General features: G+C 36.8%; 1 protein-coding gene across 1 annotated transcript in view; it reads right to left on the minus strand.

Annotated features, from left to right (window-relative positions):
• The window catches only part of NCOA2 (nuclear receptor coactivator 2), a 197,257-nt gene that overhangs the window by 164,406 nt on the left and 15,742 nt on the right, over positions 1–17,109 (minus strand). The window lies entirely within an intron of this gene.

Consider the following 17,109-nt stretch of genomic DNA (forward strand, 5'->3'; position numbering starts at 1 on the left):
TTAATGTTTTCTGAAAAAGAAAAATACAAAAATAATAGTAACTTATGAAATAGTGGCAGTAAAAATAATAATAAAAAACACAACAAAACAAACTAGCAGCTTGATCACACATGGAAGTCATTTGTACAGTCCACCACCTTGTACCCCCTAATTGTGAAGATTTCAGAAAATAAAATAAAACAGTGAGCATTCAGGACTGTAGCCTTAAACACAGTTTTAATATGAAAAGAAAGTAGTATAGCTCCGAAGTACTTCTGACAGTAAACAGGTACTACCCACCCCATCAGTTTGAATATACATCTGGTTTGGCTGAGCTCTTTCCCTCTCAGTGTCACTGACTTTTACCCAAGAATGAAAATAAATAGGTCATATCCATCAAAAATACAAAGATGTGTAACTATAGCTTAAACTTAAAACAGGTAAATTTGTATTGATTTACATAAGTAGGCCTTGTCTTTTACCCTGCAAAGAAATTAAATGTTCTAATCATCAAGACAAGGTAGGCAATTCTCAAATTTGCACATACCAAATCCAGCAAATGGAAAGGAGATGTAGTAAAACCTGTTCCAACATGCTGTACATCAGAAATATGACTCTCCTATTTCATAGGAGCCAAAGTAAAACGTACAACGAAAACCTAGTTAAGAACAAAGTAGAACAGAAAACAAAGCTTAAAAATCACAGCATTGAAGAAACTCATTAAAACACATTTTTGTAGTTGAAAAATGTCAAAAAAAGATATATATATTTTAAAGTTTCTGCTTTTGAGCACACATGCACAGGCCCTTCACAAGTGTCCTTGGATCTTAAATTAAACATAACTTCCCTATATATCATTAAATTGGCTGTATCAGACAAAAATGTTTGGCTGAAGCAAGGTAACTAATCTAAACATCCATAATTCAGCAGAAAATGTTAGAATGTATGAAAATAAATGGATTTATGAATCCTAATAGTTTACCATGAGGATTTAAACCTTACGTATGTATGGTAGTGTTGTGAAGTTACAGAGCCAAAGGATGACAGCACAACAACAAAAAAAAAAATCCAGCACAAAGTAACTTCAAAGAAAACTACATTCACGAAAAATACTTGTATAGCTCTCGCTTTGTGCCCAGCCCATCCAAGGCTGGCTTTGCTAACAAAGTTCTGTTGTACTATTTGTAGGATGACAAGTAATTATTTGCACACAACTTTTAGGAGCAAGCATGGACATAATATACAGCTAAGTAAAGCAAATTAAAGCCAGCTGAAGCCTGCACTGATATTCTCCAAAGCATTCATGATGTGGAAAGCTTTTCACAAAAATTCCAGCTAATTTACAACAGCAGAGGAATCATCCCCGGATGGTTGGACAGATTTTCTTCTGCTATTGGTTATATTGCATTCCTGGTGACAAAAGTTGTTGACATTAATGTTGAATTGTAGAGCTGGCACTGGAATAAAAACTGTCTTGCATATACTTCCAACATTTTTTCACTATTGAGAACACTTGAATGACCCAAGAACTTTGTTTAAAGGTTTAAGTACAAGACAAATTTCATAACACATGTTTGAGGAAATAAGTCTTCTACCTTGCCTTATATAAGCTTGATGTTTTATTGGCTTTTCATGGGTGCAGGCCAGTGACAGTTCATCATTACCTTTGGAATTGCCCACCCATTTCTTCTTTACTTTCCATTTACATAGGACATGTCTAAACTCCAGACCCAATTCTTTCAGGACTCATTTTCTCTGAAGGCTGTTCTCTAATGGGGCGAGCTAGCACATGTGGCCAACTGCTGTATTAAGAGACTGAATTGGTATCTGAAAACTGATCAACATCTACATCACCATTGAATAGAATAATTGAAATTACTGCACTATCATTCATCGATAGGCCCACAACCAACTCCAAACATCACTAACGTTGTGTTCAAGAACAAGAACTGGGCTTTAAAAACTCAGTTGTTTTCCTAACAGGGTTGTCACTGCTGTAAGACGTGACTTGGAAAGCTTATGAGGTGCAACTGAGTACTTACTCAGCTGGAAGTAATAGAGTGATACTTTCACAAGAGCATTGAAACCCAAGTGTGCAAATGATGTAACACCAGTAGATAGAAAATGGACATGAAAACAAAATGAAGATGAGAGGAATAAAATACATTTCTGTGAAAAGTAAAAATATTTTTAAAAAATCTTTGGAGTAACAACTCTTTTGCCCAGTAATAGTGATGCATATTTTAGTAACATCCATTTGTACATTACACTTGGGAGACAGCTAAACACTCATTTAATTTGTAGAATAGCACTGAATGCAGAAGTCTAATCTTTCCGCTTCTGCCAGAGTTTATGACAATTTATTTACTTGGTTATTTAAGTCAAGAGAGGGCTGGACTTTTACTTGTTCTATTAACCATATCTTGAGATATACAGGAAGCACAAACAATTCTCATAATTATACTTAATTCCATAGATGTTTGTCTATACTAACACAAGCATGGAAATTCACAGCTACGTAAGTCATCAATTTAGATCTTGATTTGAGAAATCTGGGAGCAGAATCCTTAGAATATATTTGCACATGAAAATAAGAGTATACCTTATTTTAGAATTTTCTTGCTATTAATGATGTAAACTGTGCCACAGGTATTTATGCTCTTCTTTGAGATTAATATTTTAATATAAAATATGTTCTTAAAGGATTGTTATAAAAATACCTATTGTACTTGCAGCCAAATGTACAAATTCATGTATTTACAACTAAGAAGCCATAACAGTGTCTTTGCCAAAGATCTGTCACTTGAGTAGAATAAACAAGTATCTGAAGTTTTAAAAATACTTTTGCAGTTCAAATTTCTCATTTTGCGGCCCTTTCACATCCATAGATTTCTTTTCACTTATTTCTGTGACGAAGGTATTTTAGGATCAACATCAATTCCGCATTTGGTAAATGGAAGTGAGAGAAGAATTTTAATAAAACAAAAAATCTGAATGATAAGAGGTATGCACATAGTATCACCAAATTTGTAAATATGAGAGAAATTAGGTCCTATTCTTTTTGATGGTTTCTGTTACTGAAGGGAAAACAAAGAATAAGCACACTCCATTTGGTTTCTTAAATGCATAAAAATGAGAAGTATCTGAAGTGCAATTCAAATTGGTGCTCAGTTGAAAACTGAGTATGAATATTTTTGAAAAAGAGAAGTGCTAACATTTCAAACCATTATTTGAAAGCTCTTAAGGGAGAAGTTGAGAGACAGGAGGATGGGATTACAGCAACTATGTTACACACAAACACAGAGTCTTGAAAAGAACAGTGGAGCAAAAACAAGTATATGTGTGGGGGTGGTACATTATGTAAAAGGAAATACATAAATGAGTCAACAATTATATTTATTGTTTTAAAAATACCCATGAAATTTTGTTCCAGCATGCTGAGCAGCTTATAGTGGATTCCCACACTATCTTGTTATAACCACCAATCTTTTTTCCTACCATTTTGTTTTTTCCATAATCAGTGCTGTCAATACACTGGAGGGAAGGGATGCCATCCAGAGGGACCCAGACAGGCTTGAGAGGTGGGCCTGTGTGAACCTCACAAAGTTCAACAAGGCCAAGTGCAAGGTCCTGCATCTGGGCTGGAGGAATCCCAAGCACAGGCTGAGTGGACAATGGATTGAGAGCAGCTCTAAGGAGAAGAACCTGGGGGTCTTGGATGAGAATCTCAACATGAGTCAGAAATATATGCTTGCAGACCAGAAAGCCAACTGTGTCCTAGGCTACATCAAAAGAAGTCAAGGGCCTCTCCCTTCTATGGGAGGGCCTCTTCCTCTCTACTATGCTTTTGTGACACCCCACCTGGAGTACTGCATTCAGCTCTGGGGCCTGCAGCACAAGAAGAAAATGGACCTCTGAGTTAGATCAGAGTGTTGGAGCACCTCTCCTACAAAGACAGGGTCAGGGAGTTGGGGTTGTTCAGCCTGGAGAAGAAAAGGCTCTGGGAAGACCTTACAGCAGCCTTCATGACTAATGGGGGGCCTACAGGAAAGCTGGGGAGGGACTCTGTGTCAGGGGGTGGAGTGATAGGACAAGGGGGAATGGCTTTAAACTAATAAAAAAAAAGGTAGATTTAGATTAGGTGCAAGGAGCAAGTTTTTTCACTCAGAGGGTGGTGAGGCATTGACACAGGTTGCTCAGAGAAGCTGTGGATGCCCCATCCCTGGAGGTGTTCAAGGCCAGGCTGGATGGGGCTTTGGGCAGCCTGATCTGTTGGGAGGTGTCCCTGCCCATAGCAGGGGTAAGAACTAGAGGATCTTTAAGGTCTTTTCCAACACAAACATTTCTGTGATTCTATGAACACAATCTTATTTGTAAGAAAGCCATAAACATGTTAGAGCAAAAACTATGGTATTCAGTTTCTGTTGCATTCCCCATATTTTCCCACCATAACAGAGCAGGGAGAAGGGAGGGCACTTTTGCAGCTGCATAACACAATTCCAGATTAACAGCAAGCAGATTTTCCAAAATATAGCATTCAAAATCCACTAACCAAGCAAAACCAGTTCCTTTGCAAGAATCTTGCTAGAAAAGTTTCAAAATGAATCTTTGAGTGAACACTGGAACGTGACCCCAACATAACCCATTTAACTGTCCTACTCCTTACTACAGATGTTTAAATTCCTGACTTGAATCAGACAAGTTGGCAATTTTGCAATCCAGGTCCCTGTCAACACAAGAAAATGCCATAATATTGGCTATTCATTATTTCTGTACCTCTCTTTCATCCACACAGTCTGTGAAAAAAATCTGAAACTTTACTCTCATCCTCATAGATAACAAGCACGTATCAGATATCTCACTATTTGGGGAAAAAGTAAAATAAAAATCTGTCTTTGCCCTACCCTGCTTAACTTCTGACACAGATTAAAGCCTTAAGAAAGTTTTCTTACCATTCACTCCCATTTACTCAGATACACTTCGGAAAAGGGGTTCACAGCTGGTGTGAATGCATACCAGGAGTTAAGAGACCATCGAAGGAACATATTATGTTTAGTTTCTCCTTGGGAGATGCTTCCCAGATGCGTTAGGAAACCAAATGGCACAAGGGCCAATCCCAAGAGAGAACTCAAGCTTCAGTATTACCTTACTTGTTTGTCAAGGATTTAGAGACTGCCATAAAATAACGTGTATCATCAGAAACTAGCTAAGTCTCTGCAAAAATTTAAATTATACACTCGATTATGGATAGACAGGATTCTGTCTGCTCCTTAAAGCAGCATCACAAAGGTTCTTATAGGCCACCAGAACAAGGCAATGAAATAAAAATACAGCAGTAAGCTCCTCAGGCATTCAAAAGCATCTCTATCAGAATAAGATGCTTTTAACTCCTTTTACTATAAAGCCTGAAGAATGGTCAGACCTTTTTAGGTTATCTTCTAGGTGAGCTTTTACTTTCTGCACAGCAATTTAAATTATAATTTGTGGTAAAAAATTAATCTACTAAAGTATAAATGTGCATAAAAGAAAGACAATTAAGCTTCATCTGCAAAAAATATTAAAGCTGCCAATATAAAGCACACACATGAAAAATTAAGCCTATAAAAATATATAATGAAAGACATCTGGCACAAATGTCAGCCTTTGCATGCTTGTTTTGTCAGCTGTCAAATCAAGATAATATACGATGGTAAAAGGCATGCTGACAGCAACATTCTTAGTATTTTAAAGAACAATCAAAAAATACATGCAGCTGTAAGAAAAATATCTGCATTGCTACCAAACTAACTAAACAGGGCTCATGGTCCTTAGATAAATATTAACACTTGACTCTCAAACAGAAGTCTTTGCAGGACAGGTCCCAAACTATTTCCTCCCCACACAAACCCTTTTGGAAAAGTTACATTGAGTTCTAAGCAATTACATATACAATCCTTTATACAGTTATTGTAGGTAAATACTGTTCCTAGGCAGCAAATGGAATAGGGTTGAACAATGCCATCCATTACATACTTTGTCAATAAAAAAGCCTTTTAAGAAAAAAATAAATCTTCCTAATAATTGATTTTATTCCCTGCCCCAGTTATTTTGGTACGTTACACTAATTTAATAAGTGAAAGGCTTCCCCCATGTAGAACAGAAGTTTGAGATACACTTTATACTTGTGCATACGAAACAGTAAAAATGGAAAAAAAACACTTAGGATGTTCCAATTATGGTCCTCCTATAGTCTGCTCAGACCAATAACAAAGAATTAAAAGGAAAATGAAACCATTGTATTAATAGTTTTTTGATCTTAACAAGTTTCTTGATGAAATAATTGAGCAATAATACTACGAGACAGAAAAGAAAATTGACTGAGATGATGCTACATACATACCTCAAGATTTTATATAGTATTACAGTCATCAACTCCTGGAAACCAAGGGAGCAATAGCAATGAGTTACTCATAAAGACTGCAGCCTAGTTTCCTGTTAAATATATAACCATGCTGCAACAAAAACACATTACTTTTAAATAACTATTCCTTAAAAAGCATGCCTGAGTTTTTTCTGCTGTAGTCAGGAAGCTAAATCAGGCTTGCATTCATTCACATAGCAGGCCCACTCTGCCACTTTACTTTCAGTGCTGAGGAAGGTGAATGAAGTTAGTTTTCCACTGGAAAGGAAAGCAAGTTTACTGATGTTTTTTTTTTTTTTTTTTTTTTTTTTTTTGTTTTGTTTTGTTTTTGGTTCTTTCATCCCTTTGTAAAGCAATTTCTACTTGGTATCATGAAGTTAAAAAGTTTTAGCCTCTCTTACACTGACTCTGCAGTGAGAAAGGGCAGGTGAAAAGAAAGGGATCAAACCAAGACCTCTGGCTAGCACAGATGCTGCAGTAGGCACTGAACTTGATGACTCAGAGCTGACAAACTCCCTGAAACACCCATCAGAGCATCAAAGCTCCTAGGGGACTGACTTCTCTGGGAAAGCCTCATTACAGAAAATAAATAAATTATTAGGCATCATTTTGCAAGATACACCAAAGCAAAGTCATCCAACCACTGCATTTGGGAATTAAAGAAGCCCAGGTTAAAGCTGGTTTGCAATCGTGCTGAAAAGTCTCCAGGCAAGTAAGATAATGATGTACTTTCAGGTTTTCCTGAAGTATCACCGGACTTATCAGGGGTTTCAGACCTGAACCACATGCTTCTTCTACCTAGTAGAAATCTCTGATAAGCATGAAACTGGACAGTAATACCTTGAATCTGTTGCACTTGTGCATAACGCGTTACGATTCAGAGAACTTCTTCCTCAATGTTTTTATTAAGTAACACTTAAGTAAGCTACACACATAAATCTCCCTGTTTTCTCTCATGCAGATAGGAACAAGGCACATAAGAAAGTTCTCACAGTGATTTACATCTACAATCACTTGCACTAAAAGATATATAAATAAATAATGCCTCCTCTCTCTTTTTGCAGTAAGCTTTTGTTATCACCAAGACTATTAAAATGAAGCTTTCCACATGAGCAGTAGCTCAGTGAAATATCTCTGCCATTTCAAATGCTTTCTGTATAATATCAAATACTGCCAAGATACTTAATCAGATTGATTATCTGAGACTGAAACAAACAACTTGCAGCCCTGACAGCCAAAATCATTATGTTAGAAACGGGGAAGGATAAATGAAGGCCTGTAGTGCCCCACCACCATACAGCACTGTATATTTTCCTCCTGCCTCTACCTTGAAAATCAACAGAGACTTATAAAAAGAAATAATGGATGTTAACAGCGGCACTATCGCTAGCCTACAGGTAAAACAAATGCAAACTACAACTATCAGAAATAACTTTTAGTATAATTAAAGATCTTTTGCAATCTAAATATTCAAGCTGAATTTTTCAATGTATGTAATGCTTTTCATGTTTTCTTTAAATAAAGAGAATTCTACATTTTAAAGACCCATACATATCTCAGAATACTGTATCAGGATCGTGCAAGTAATGACTTCTAACAACAGATTTTAAAACATGTAAAGCAGTGCCTTGATATAAAATATCTTCTGATTTTTAAGATAAGACTGTGTTAAACCTCACAATTCCTCTGCATCAAAAGATGTTTTAATCTCCAGTTAAGAAGCAGAAGAAGTAAGGCACATAAAAATTGAGTTTGACAAACACACCAACACCTCTGCACTTGACCGACTTGGTGACCTCACCCATCCATAATGGTTCTCACCCATAATGACCTTCTGACACTGAATAAGGGTTGTCAACAGGTACAGTCTTTCTGCCACTAAATATCTACCTGACCATGGATTTTCTTGCAACCTGCAGAAGCACAATTTCTCCAGGGGCAGAGGAAGGAAGTGGCAAGCACACATGCAACCACACAAATGCACATCAACATGTTTTGTCTCAGTCATCATCACATGAGTTTCATTTCCTTCAGAAACCAGACTGAAGCAAGGAGGGTAGGGAAGATACATAAATATGTAGCTATCGTACTCCTTTATTCTCACACTTTTTTAAATCTCTCATTCACTTTCTCGATGATTGCTGGTCATCCTTCTTTGTTACATCACACTGATCATCACAGAGAAGCTTGGGAAACACTTTGGCATCCACGTAATTCTTGTAAAAACACTGGGAAGTGTAATCCTCTCAAAACAAGGATCCTAGGGAACAAGGGAAGCCGTATTTTGGCTCTCTACCAACCATTTTATAGCAAAGGTAATTAGTAAGTTACATACAATTGTAAGTAACACCAGCACAAAATCCAGCTTCCCTCGCCACTTGCTCTGTGCTAACTATGCCAAGATCGTGACAAGCTTACTTAGCATGGTTATTGTTTCCAATTTCAAACCCTTATACTTAATTAACTTTTAGCTCTATATGGTCTATCTTAAAGAGCTAAACAAACTAAAAAAAAAATAAAATACTCCAACCCTATTACCTCACCTTTTCTTCTCTCTACAGCCACAATGCACTAGACACACTTTAGAAAGACTTCGTTTATACTGAACACCTAAGATTTGTTAAGTGTGATACTTTACTTTTGAAATAAGTTATACAGCATATCATACATTCCTGACACTGATCAATCTTTTTATATCAGGAGAGAGTTCAGTATTTCAGAAGCAAAAGTCTGTGACAGAAATCACAAGAGAAAAGAAAACGACGGCAATGAGTTGAGTTTCACGTGCATTAGGTACCTTATTCTATCACCTGACAAATGGAAAGAGCTGACTTTCTGTTGCTTTTTTGGACTGAAAAGCATGAGACATTAGCAACAACTCTTAAAATTTTATATAATACATACTTACACATGTTCATGCGTACATACACACAAATGGAACTCCATGATTCAATTCAAATGTGAAAAGAAAAGCTAAAAAGATTGGGACAGTGATCAGAATTTCAATAGTCCTTTCAAGAAATCAACAGGAAATGATAACTAATGAGAAATTCCAAATATTATTAATACAGGAAAATATGTCCAGCTTTGACAACCAATGTAGTCATGGAATAAACACTTCCATCTTCAGTAGCTGCTAAAACAAACACTCTTTTACAGGCTTTGACAGAGAACAGAATTCATTTCCCCTTTACAGCTGCACTGCTTCAAAGTCAGTTAAACATCAATGTGACAGCCTTACTTGCTAGAGCTTAGACATTTACTGTATTATCTTAGCTGGACATGACCAGAAAGCAGAGACTGAAACAGAAAAGGGGGGAAGAGAGGGAAAAATCAAGTTTGTTTTTCTTAAACACCTTATGAAGTATTTGTCTTACTTGTTGCCAGAGAACTACTCTTCTTATTCACATATTTAAAGGCATTTGAAGTCTTGCTAAATACAAGCATAACACATGTCTGAAGGCAAAATGTTCACTTCAGCAGAGCTTATATACACAGAGAGCATTCAGGCACCAAACTCGCTCTGCAATACAATGTACTTATATAAATGAAACTTAGTAGGCTGAGCTATTATCAATAATTACAGATTAGACCATCATATTTGCAACTAGACATCACCCTACTGATTTCCTCATTAAAATCTAGATACAGTTTTTGCTCTTACCCATGATTCTGCCACTGACTTTTCTGTACAATCCCTATCTTACGAAATTATGGTGAAGCTTAATATATATTATTTCATACAGAGCACCAAGACAATAATAAGTATTTAATAGTAATCAGGAAGAAGTACTGGCCAGATGTCAAGTCAGCTCTGACAATGCATACAGGCCACTAAATTTACTGCCTTGAATGAAAAATAGACACCAGATAAGTGCAGCAGACATTTACAAAAAGCGGTCTACAGAGTATTTCCTGATATTGTGTAGAAAGCTGGCTGGTCACATGATGATGACTCTGCTTACTTCCAGATGTTTAATTGCAGTAAAGAAAATTCAGAATACATCAATCCACGTTCTTACTACTCATTTCCCATGAAAGCAGTTGTTGTGGCCATCAGAGGAAAATTACATGATCACAAAGAGAAGATGTTTTGTGCATTACTTACCAAAATACAACCCAAACTACTAGTGGAAAATTTGCCAAGTGACTAGTTCTTTCACGGTAAATGATCTCTCAAAACCAGCACTCAGAAAAAATCTGTACCATACAATGACATTTTCCATTAGGACTTACAGCATATTCTTCCTTTTTAATATATGCTATAAGCAAGCTTTTTTTTTTTTTTTTTGCATATTTTCCTTTATTTTTATTAGTATTTTCTACCTAAATACAGAAGTTGTATGTGAAAGATAGCCTAAATCACCAATTTTCTGTTGAGGGGGTAGGGGGAAAAGGAGGGAGAGGGTGAGAGGGAGCACACAGTAGCTAACAAAGACAAAATGTTGTGACACAAAACAGTCTGCATAAATTATGTTATTAGATGTTATCTTTTTTCCCCCCTTCCCCCTATTTGAGCCCTTGCTTTTGGGCCAAGACGAAGTTCTAGAGAAAACTGATGATTTGTGGCCATATAATTTGGCATAACCAGTAAGTTTATACTCAGGAAATCTCCAGATCTCTGTGAATAGGAGTTTGAACTACCTTTCACCTTTTAAAGGGTCACATCAAGGTTAAAGGAATGAAAAATCGAGATGGGCTTCATCTACCAACAATAAAATCACTCTTCTTCACACACGGCCTGATTGGAAGATTTCTCCTTATTTCACAACTCTGATGCGCCAAATTTCATGGCATCCCTGTAGAGTACTCTACAGCTCCAGTTTGTGATGTATTTGAGGTTTCTGCCTGGAACTCGTCTGTGTGAACTCCCACACTCCCCTATTGCAACTGGAGTCAGAAAAGATACTTATGTTTATATTTCCCCTCTAGGAAAAACAGAATAGAAGTGAATTAAGCATTCACTACAAACACAAAAGCTTAAAACAAAAACACCCTGCATCTTTCCAAACAGCTCAAATTAATGACCCCCAGGGCATGCTGCAGAGGCTGTCCCTTTGGCTGGACTTGAGATGATCTGGCTCTGCTTACAGCGGGGAGATAGTGCACTTCGTGTGTTTATACGTGTTTACCTGCTAAAGTGTTAGGGCTTTGGAGTTGTGTTTTTTGTTTGTTGTGTTTTCTATGGGGGTGGGGTGTGGGGGTTGGATTGCTGCTGTTCTCTCCTTACTCCAGCAGCACTATTTTTAGTAACTATCAAACGGGTAACTGCAGTTCCCCTCCTATCAACAGAAAGATATCCAGCTTGAAGTGGCAAAGCAGCCCAGTTCGTACATGCTAGCAATTCTTCAAATAGAAGCTGGTGAGCCAGACCTGGCTTGCTTGTGATGCAACTCTCACTTCATTACGTTCACTTTAATGCAGAAGACAGAAGAAGGTGGCTTTGCATTTGAAAACAAGTCTTTGATGGAAATATTGTAAAATAAAAGTGTGATTTCTATCTGTATAATCCTTATAGAACTAATGATATTTATATCTCCCTGTCAGCTACTAGAAAGCACAGAAAAAACTTACATATCCTAAAAAACTTCCCTCCCCACACATGTACAAAAAAAGACTACACAATGTTTCCCCCCCAAAATCTTACAAAACTTACATTTCAATAGCTAATGCCAACTTCAAAAACATGCCACAACCTATTATTACAAATTGATATAAAATTAACTTTATAAGAACCAATCATCTGTGTTCTCAAAAAAATAAAATACAATCTCAGAAGCAACAATAAGGTAAATCCACATATGCAATTCAAGCAATTCAAAACAAACATGCAAGTCAACTAACGTATAGCTACATTTACTGAAATCAGAAATCTTGGGTGAAATAAAGGAACAAAGTTTGGGACAGAATGGCAATGGAAAATTCTGCAGGAGAGGCTGTGCTTAGCAGTACTGGAGTTGAGTCTATGAGACTCATCTCAAAATTCACATCAAAAAAATCCTCTGATATTTCTCAATATATGCAATGTGTGTTGCACAGCTTGTACCCATTCAATAATCCTGAAGAAATACTAAGTGCGGTTAAAATGATTTATTCCACTGAGCTTTTTATTGTATTAATTTATACCCTATGACATCACCAAGCATACATGTTTAAAACTTCAATTTAATTTGTAAGACAGAAAAATACATAACCTGCTAAAATATAAGTAGGCATGTTATATGGCTTTTAAAGGTGAACTGCTGCTGAAAAAAATAACAGCAATATACACAGAATATCCAACACAGATCAAAAAGTAAAATTCCATATTGATTCCATTATTAACTGAAATCCTGCCCTCAAATTCAGGTTAGTTTTAACTGCTAAAAATGCCCTTTATACGTGACACAGAACAAAACATAGGAGTTCTGAAAGTTTATTTTAAAGGCTTTGGGCAGGCTAAACATTACATGCATGAACTTGCAAAACATTCAAGCTGCTTCTTTGTCTACTTGTAAAAAGCAGAACTTCTCCCCTATGTTCCCATCATGTGAATTTAATAATCAATTTTGTTATGGAAAAAAATAACGATTCCTCTTGTTGGGGGCATAAAACATGTATGCAAACAAGAGAAGCTGAAAAGACAAACTTGCCCATGCATAAATAATGCTGAAGACAAAAGAGACACTAAAACCCTAACCCCATCACCCTCTTAGGTAAATAAGATATTTTCCCCTTATCTCTCAATGATATTAATTCCCAATGATATATTTGATCATAACTAAAAAGATAAATAAAATTGCAGCTTTCAACCTTAAGGTAGATCTTAAAAATACGACCCATTCATATAATTCCTTAGTCATCAGGTGACATTCCTAATTTAAAACAACCAATTCCCCCATGTGGCTCCATTATAAGGTGATAGCAAGCACGTCTTGTAATTTAAAGACATCCCATTTTCCTTGAGGTTAACCAGACAGCAAATCAAATAATCCCACAGAGGATTCAGAGAAAGCTTGACCCATTACTGAAGTGTTAAATTAGAATTTCAAAGAGTAACTCCATCATCACCATTCACAGAGATAGCTTCATGTTTCACAGAGGAAGAATTAAAAACTAAGTCAATATTCAGTTTTATCTCCTAACATAAGCAGACAAAAATATTGTAAACTCAAAATAATTTAAGTTGATTTTGTTTAATAAAATAGCAAAAGGCCATTGCTTCAACAGCAGTTCTTACAATTTCAATAATAAATCACAACACATGTAAATAGTAGACATTTTATTTATATGAGGAAATGAAAAACAAATATTTTTATTTAGGCCACAATGAACTTGCACATTCTGCATATGGAGAAAATAATATGGATTGAGCCCATTTTACTATAAGAAAGTGAAGAGGTGACACTTCACCTCAAGCTCAGTGAGTTCTTCAGAGAAGATCTCGTTAACCTGACACTGAAGAGTAAATTCCCAGCTTTCTAGCATGTGTCCAGGGAATAATGCCATTCCTGCTGTTACCCATACACCATAATTCCCATGGGCATGAGTATCACAAAATTTCCATCACAGAACCCATTCAAGGATGAATGGAAGACCCCATATTCTACAAATGTTTCCAGCTACCTTATCCACATCTGTTGATTAACCAAAAAAAGAGTTGATCAAAGTTCAAAAACATTTTCATAGCTGATACTTGACTTGAATTAAAGATAAAATAAAAAGTTAACTATTCAATGCAATAAACAGAATAACAGATGCTTCACACAAAGAGCCCATAACCAGTATGGCATGAGGATGGCTAAAGTTATCTGATATCCTGAACAAAGCAGCAAGACAGAATGAAAAACTGGTAATACAATCAGTACAAATTACAATATAGAAACAAACATGCAAACAAATGTTCAACTATTAAAATATTAATAAAAAAACATGTGTTGCTCTAGGTATGCGCTCACATAAAACCATGTTGCATTAATTCATTTTCTCCACTGCTCCACAAGATGTTGTCCATACAAGTAAGCTCCCTGTTACTGACTTCCTTCCCTGTCAGCAGTAAGCAAAATCAGTTAAAAAACAGAAATATATTTTCTATACACTCAGCTCATGCCCCTTTTTTCTTCAAAAAAATTTTCAATTACCCAAATCCAATGTTTTACCCAACATTGGATTTTACATTTTAGTCTTCCATGTATTAGTAGTTAGCTCAGTCTTTATGTAAGTCACCCTTATTTCCCCTTCTTAGATTGGAGGAGAAAAAAAAGCATGCCTCCTTCCATGAGAAAATTCTATGGTTAGGGATGCTACCTTTCTTTCACAGCTATTTTGATATAACTGAAATAATTTACATAAGTGTAACAGAACAGAACACAGATGACTATGAAAATTTTACCACAAACACTATAGTTACTAAATCAGACAGTCCCAAAGTCACATCAACACTATGCCATATGATGGAATACAGTCTCTTCAACCATAATACAAAATAATCACTTAATCTTTTAAATTTTTAAGATTGTATTTTTACCTTTGAGAAACATGCTGTACACAGTTCACATTTTCACTTCTCATTTTCTCTAATGCTAAGAGATATAAAAATGTTGCATTTTTATCTTTTCAGGTTTTCAAGAATTCATCAGTTTTACCTGGCAAAAATCCTTCACACTCACCTAATCAAAGAATTTGGAAAAAAAAAGGTGGCATAAATTTTCCTGTGGTCCTTATTTTCTATTTTATCTTTATAGTCAAATGTATCCATTTACTTATGGACAAATATCTCTCTGACATGAGGAACAGAGCTGTGCCTAGAATGGATTTCTCATTTTAGCCCCTGAACAGGAAAATGAAAGAAGAAAACACATTTTAAACTGTTTCAAGTTGCACGAATTCTCAATTCATCAGTAAAAATTCCCTTGTTTCAGAAAGCTTACTTCATGTCAAAGTAGGGTAAGCCATCTCAAAGCATTAATAGCAACCACAAGGGGATTTAATTGCTAAATATATCTGTAAATGTATACCTTAGCTTCCTTTGCAGTACCTTGCCTGAGAAGACAACCTGATAGGTAGCATATAAATAAATTAAATAAACGGAAGTGGGAAAGCGAAGAAACTTCTATCCTTTACTGCAAGGCATACACAGCAGGCAGGGTGCTCCAAGCTGAAATCCAGTTCTTCAACAATGTATTTAAGCAACAGTAAAAAGCAAAATTGTTTCAGAGGCAGAGACAGAAAGCTCCAACCAATAAAATATTCAGAAGCCCGAAGGGGGTGCAATCTCCCAGGAGGCCATAGACCCAAATGGGAATCAGGAGCATCATGCCTCTATCTTGTTGTGTGCTCAAAACAAGGAGGCACCCAGCAATTTGCCTTCCCACCTCTCCCCCTTCGGCAACCCAGGATGAGCACAGCCCTGCACCCGTGCCTGTCAGTGTCCATGTGCGCACACAGGCACAGGACAGAGCTCTCAGCCCCTGCAGCCTCACCAGATAACATGGGTTGCACCAGGAGCCATCTCCCATGGCTGCAAAACATGGGCAGCTGGCCAGAGCCCGGCATGCTGCAACTGGACAGGGGAGCAGCACCTGGGGAACGGGGCCAGACCTCGGGAAGCAGATGGACCATCCGCCTCCCCTCAAAGCAGAGCACAGTCTGTGTCAGATAGACAGATCAATAAATACACACACAAACACTCCAACTCCTATTAGAGTGTCACATGGATCAAGTGGTCGTGGTTCATGGCATCCCTCCTCCTACGTTGCTGCCTGGGGGCTTTGGCCAGACAAACAAGCATGGGCTATCCCAAAGTGTTACCATGCTGTATCAGAAGATGACATGCAAAACACCTCTCCAGGAAGCCAGGGGCAGAAGGAAACAGCTCAGAAATGGACTAAAGAAGCAGATAAGAGGAAAACTAAGTAGGAAGCAAGTTTGTAAACTGACGTTACTGGAATCAAGTTTATCATCAGCAGGCTGCTATGTTTCTTTTCTTTCTGTATTTTAAATAGTACCCACAATACCTAAAACAGGACCAAAGCACCGTATATGTGATTCTAGGCTGATATTCAGAAATAAATTAGTACTATACAGGTTTGCTGTACACACAGCATATCTGACACTAATCAATGAAAGCAGAAAATTAACAGAACATAATTCATTTGACAATTCATGCTGTAGCACATTACCTGTGGTGTACAATAGTGGTGGTAGCACACTTGGTGTATGACAGCAGCAGAATAGCATGGGCTGTTTCATATAAAATGGCCTATTGTGTTGGTTTTTTTCCTCCCCTTTTCTGTATTTGTGTCACGTATGTTGTAAGTATGGCAATCATAAGTGTTATACAATAGACTCACATGTATTGATCCCCTAGATATTTTGCTGCAGATCAGGAGCTGCAAACTTGAATAACAACAAAAGAGCAGGCTCATAGAGAATGCAAGACCAGAATCACAGTCATGGATGAGGAATATTTTAAACACTGGTAGTCATGCATGAAACTTCATGTATCATCAGACACACACAGAACTTATTCCCCTGTAGGATATATTCAGGAAGTTACATACCACAATTCCTGACAGGAAAAGTTTTTTCATGACTCTCTTCAGCTGTACTGTGCAATACAAATAGAGCTAAGCAGGATTTGTCAAGAGAAACCAAGCAAAAAAAAGTCTGAAAACTGGAAGGCCATAAAAATTAACCCAAGTGAAATTTAATACATGTTGGCCACCTACCTTCAGAGAAATATAGATGTT

Source organism: Netta rufina (genome assembly GCF_964035555.1).
Source record: "Netta rufina genome assembly, chromosome: 2".
Taxonomy (NCBI): Eukaryota; Metazoa; Chordata; class Aves; order Anseriformes; family Anatidae; genus Netta; species Netta rufina.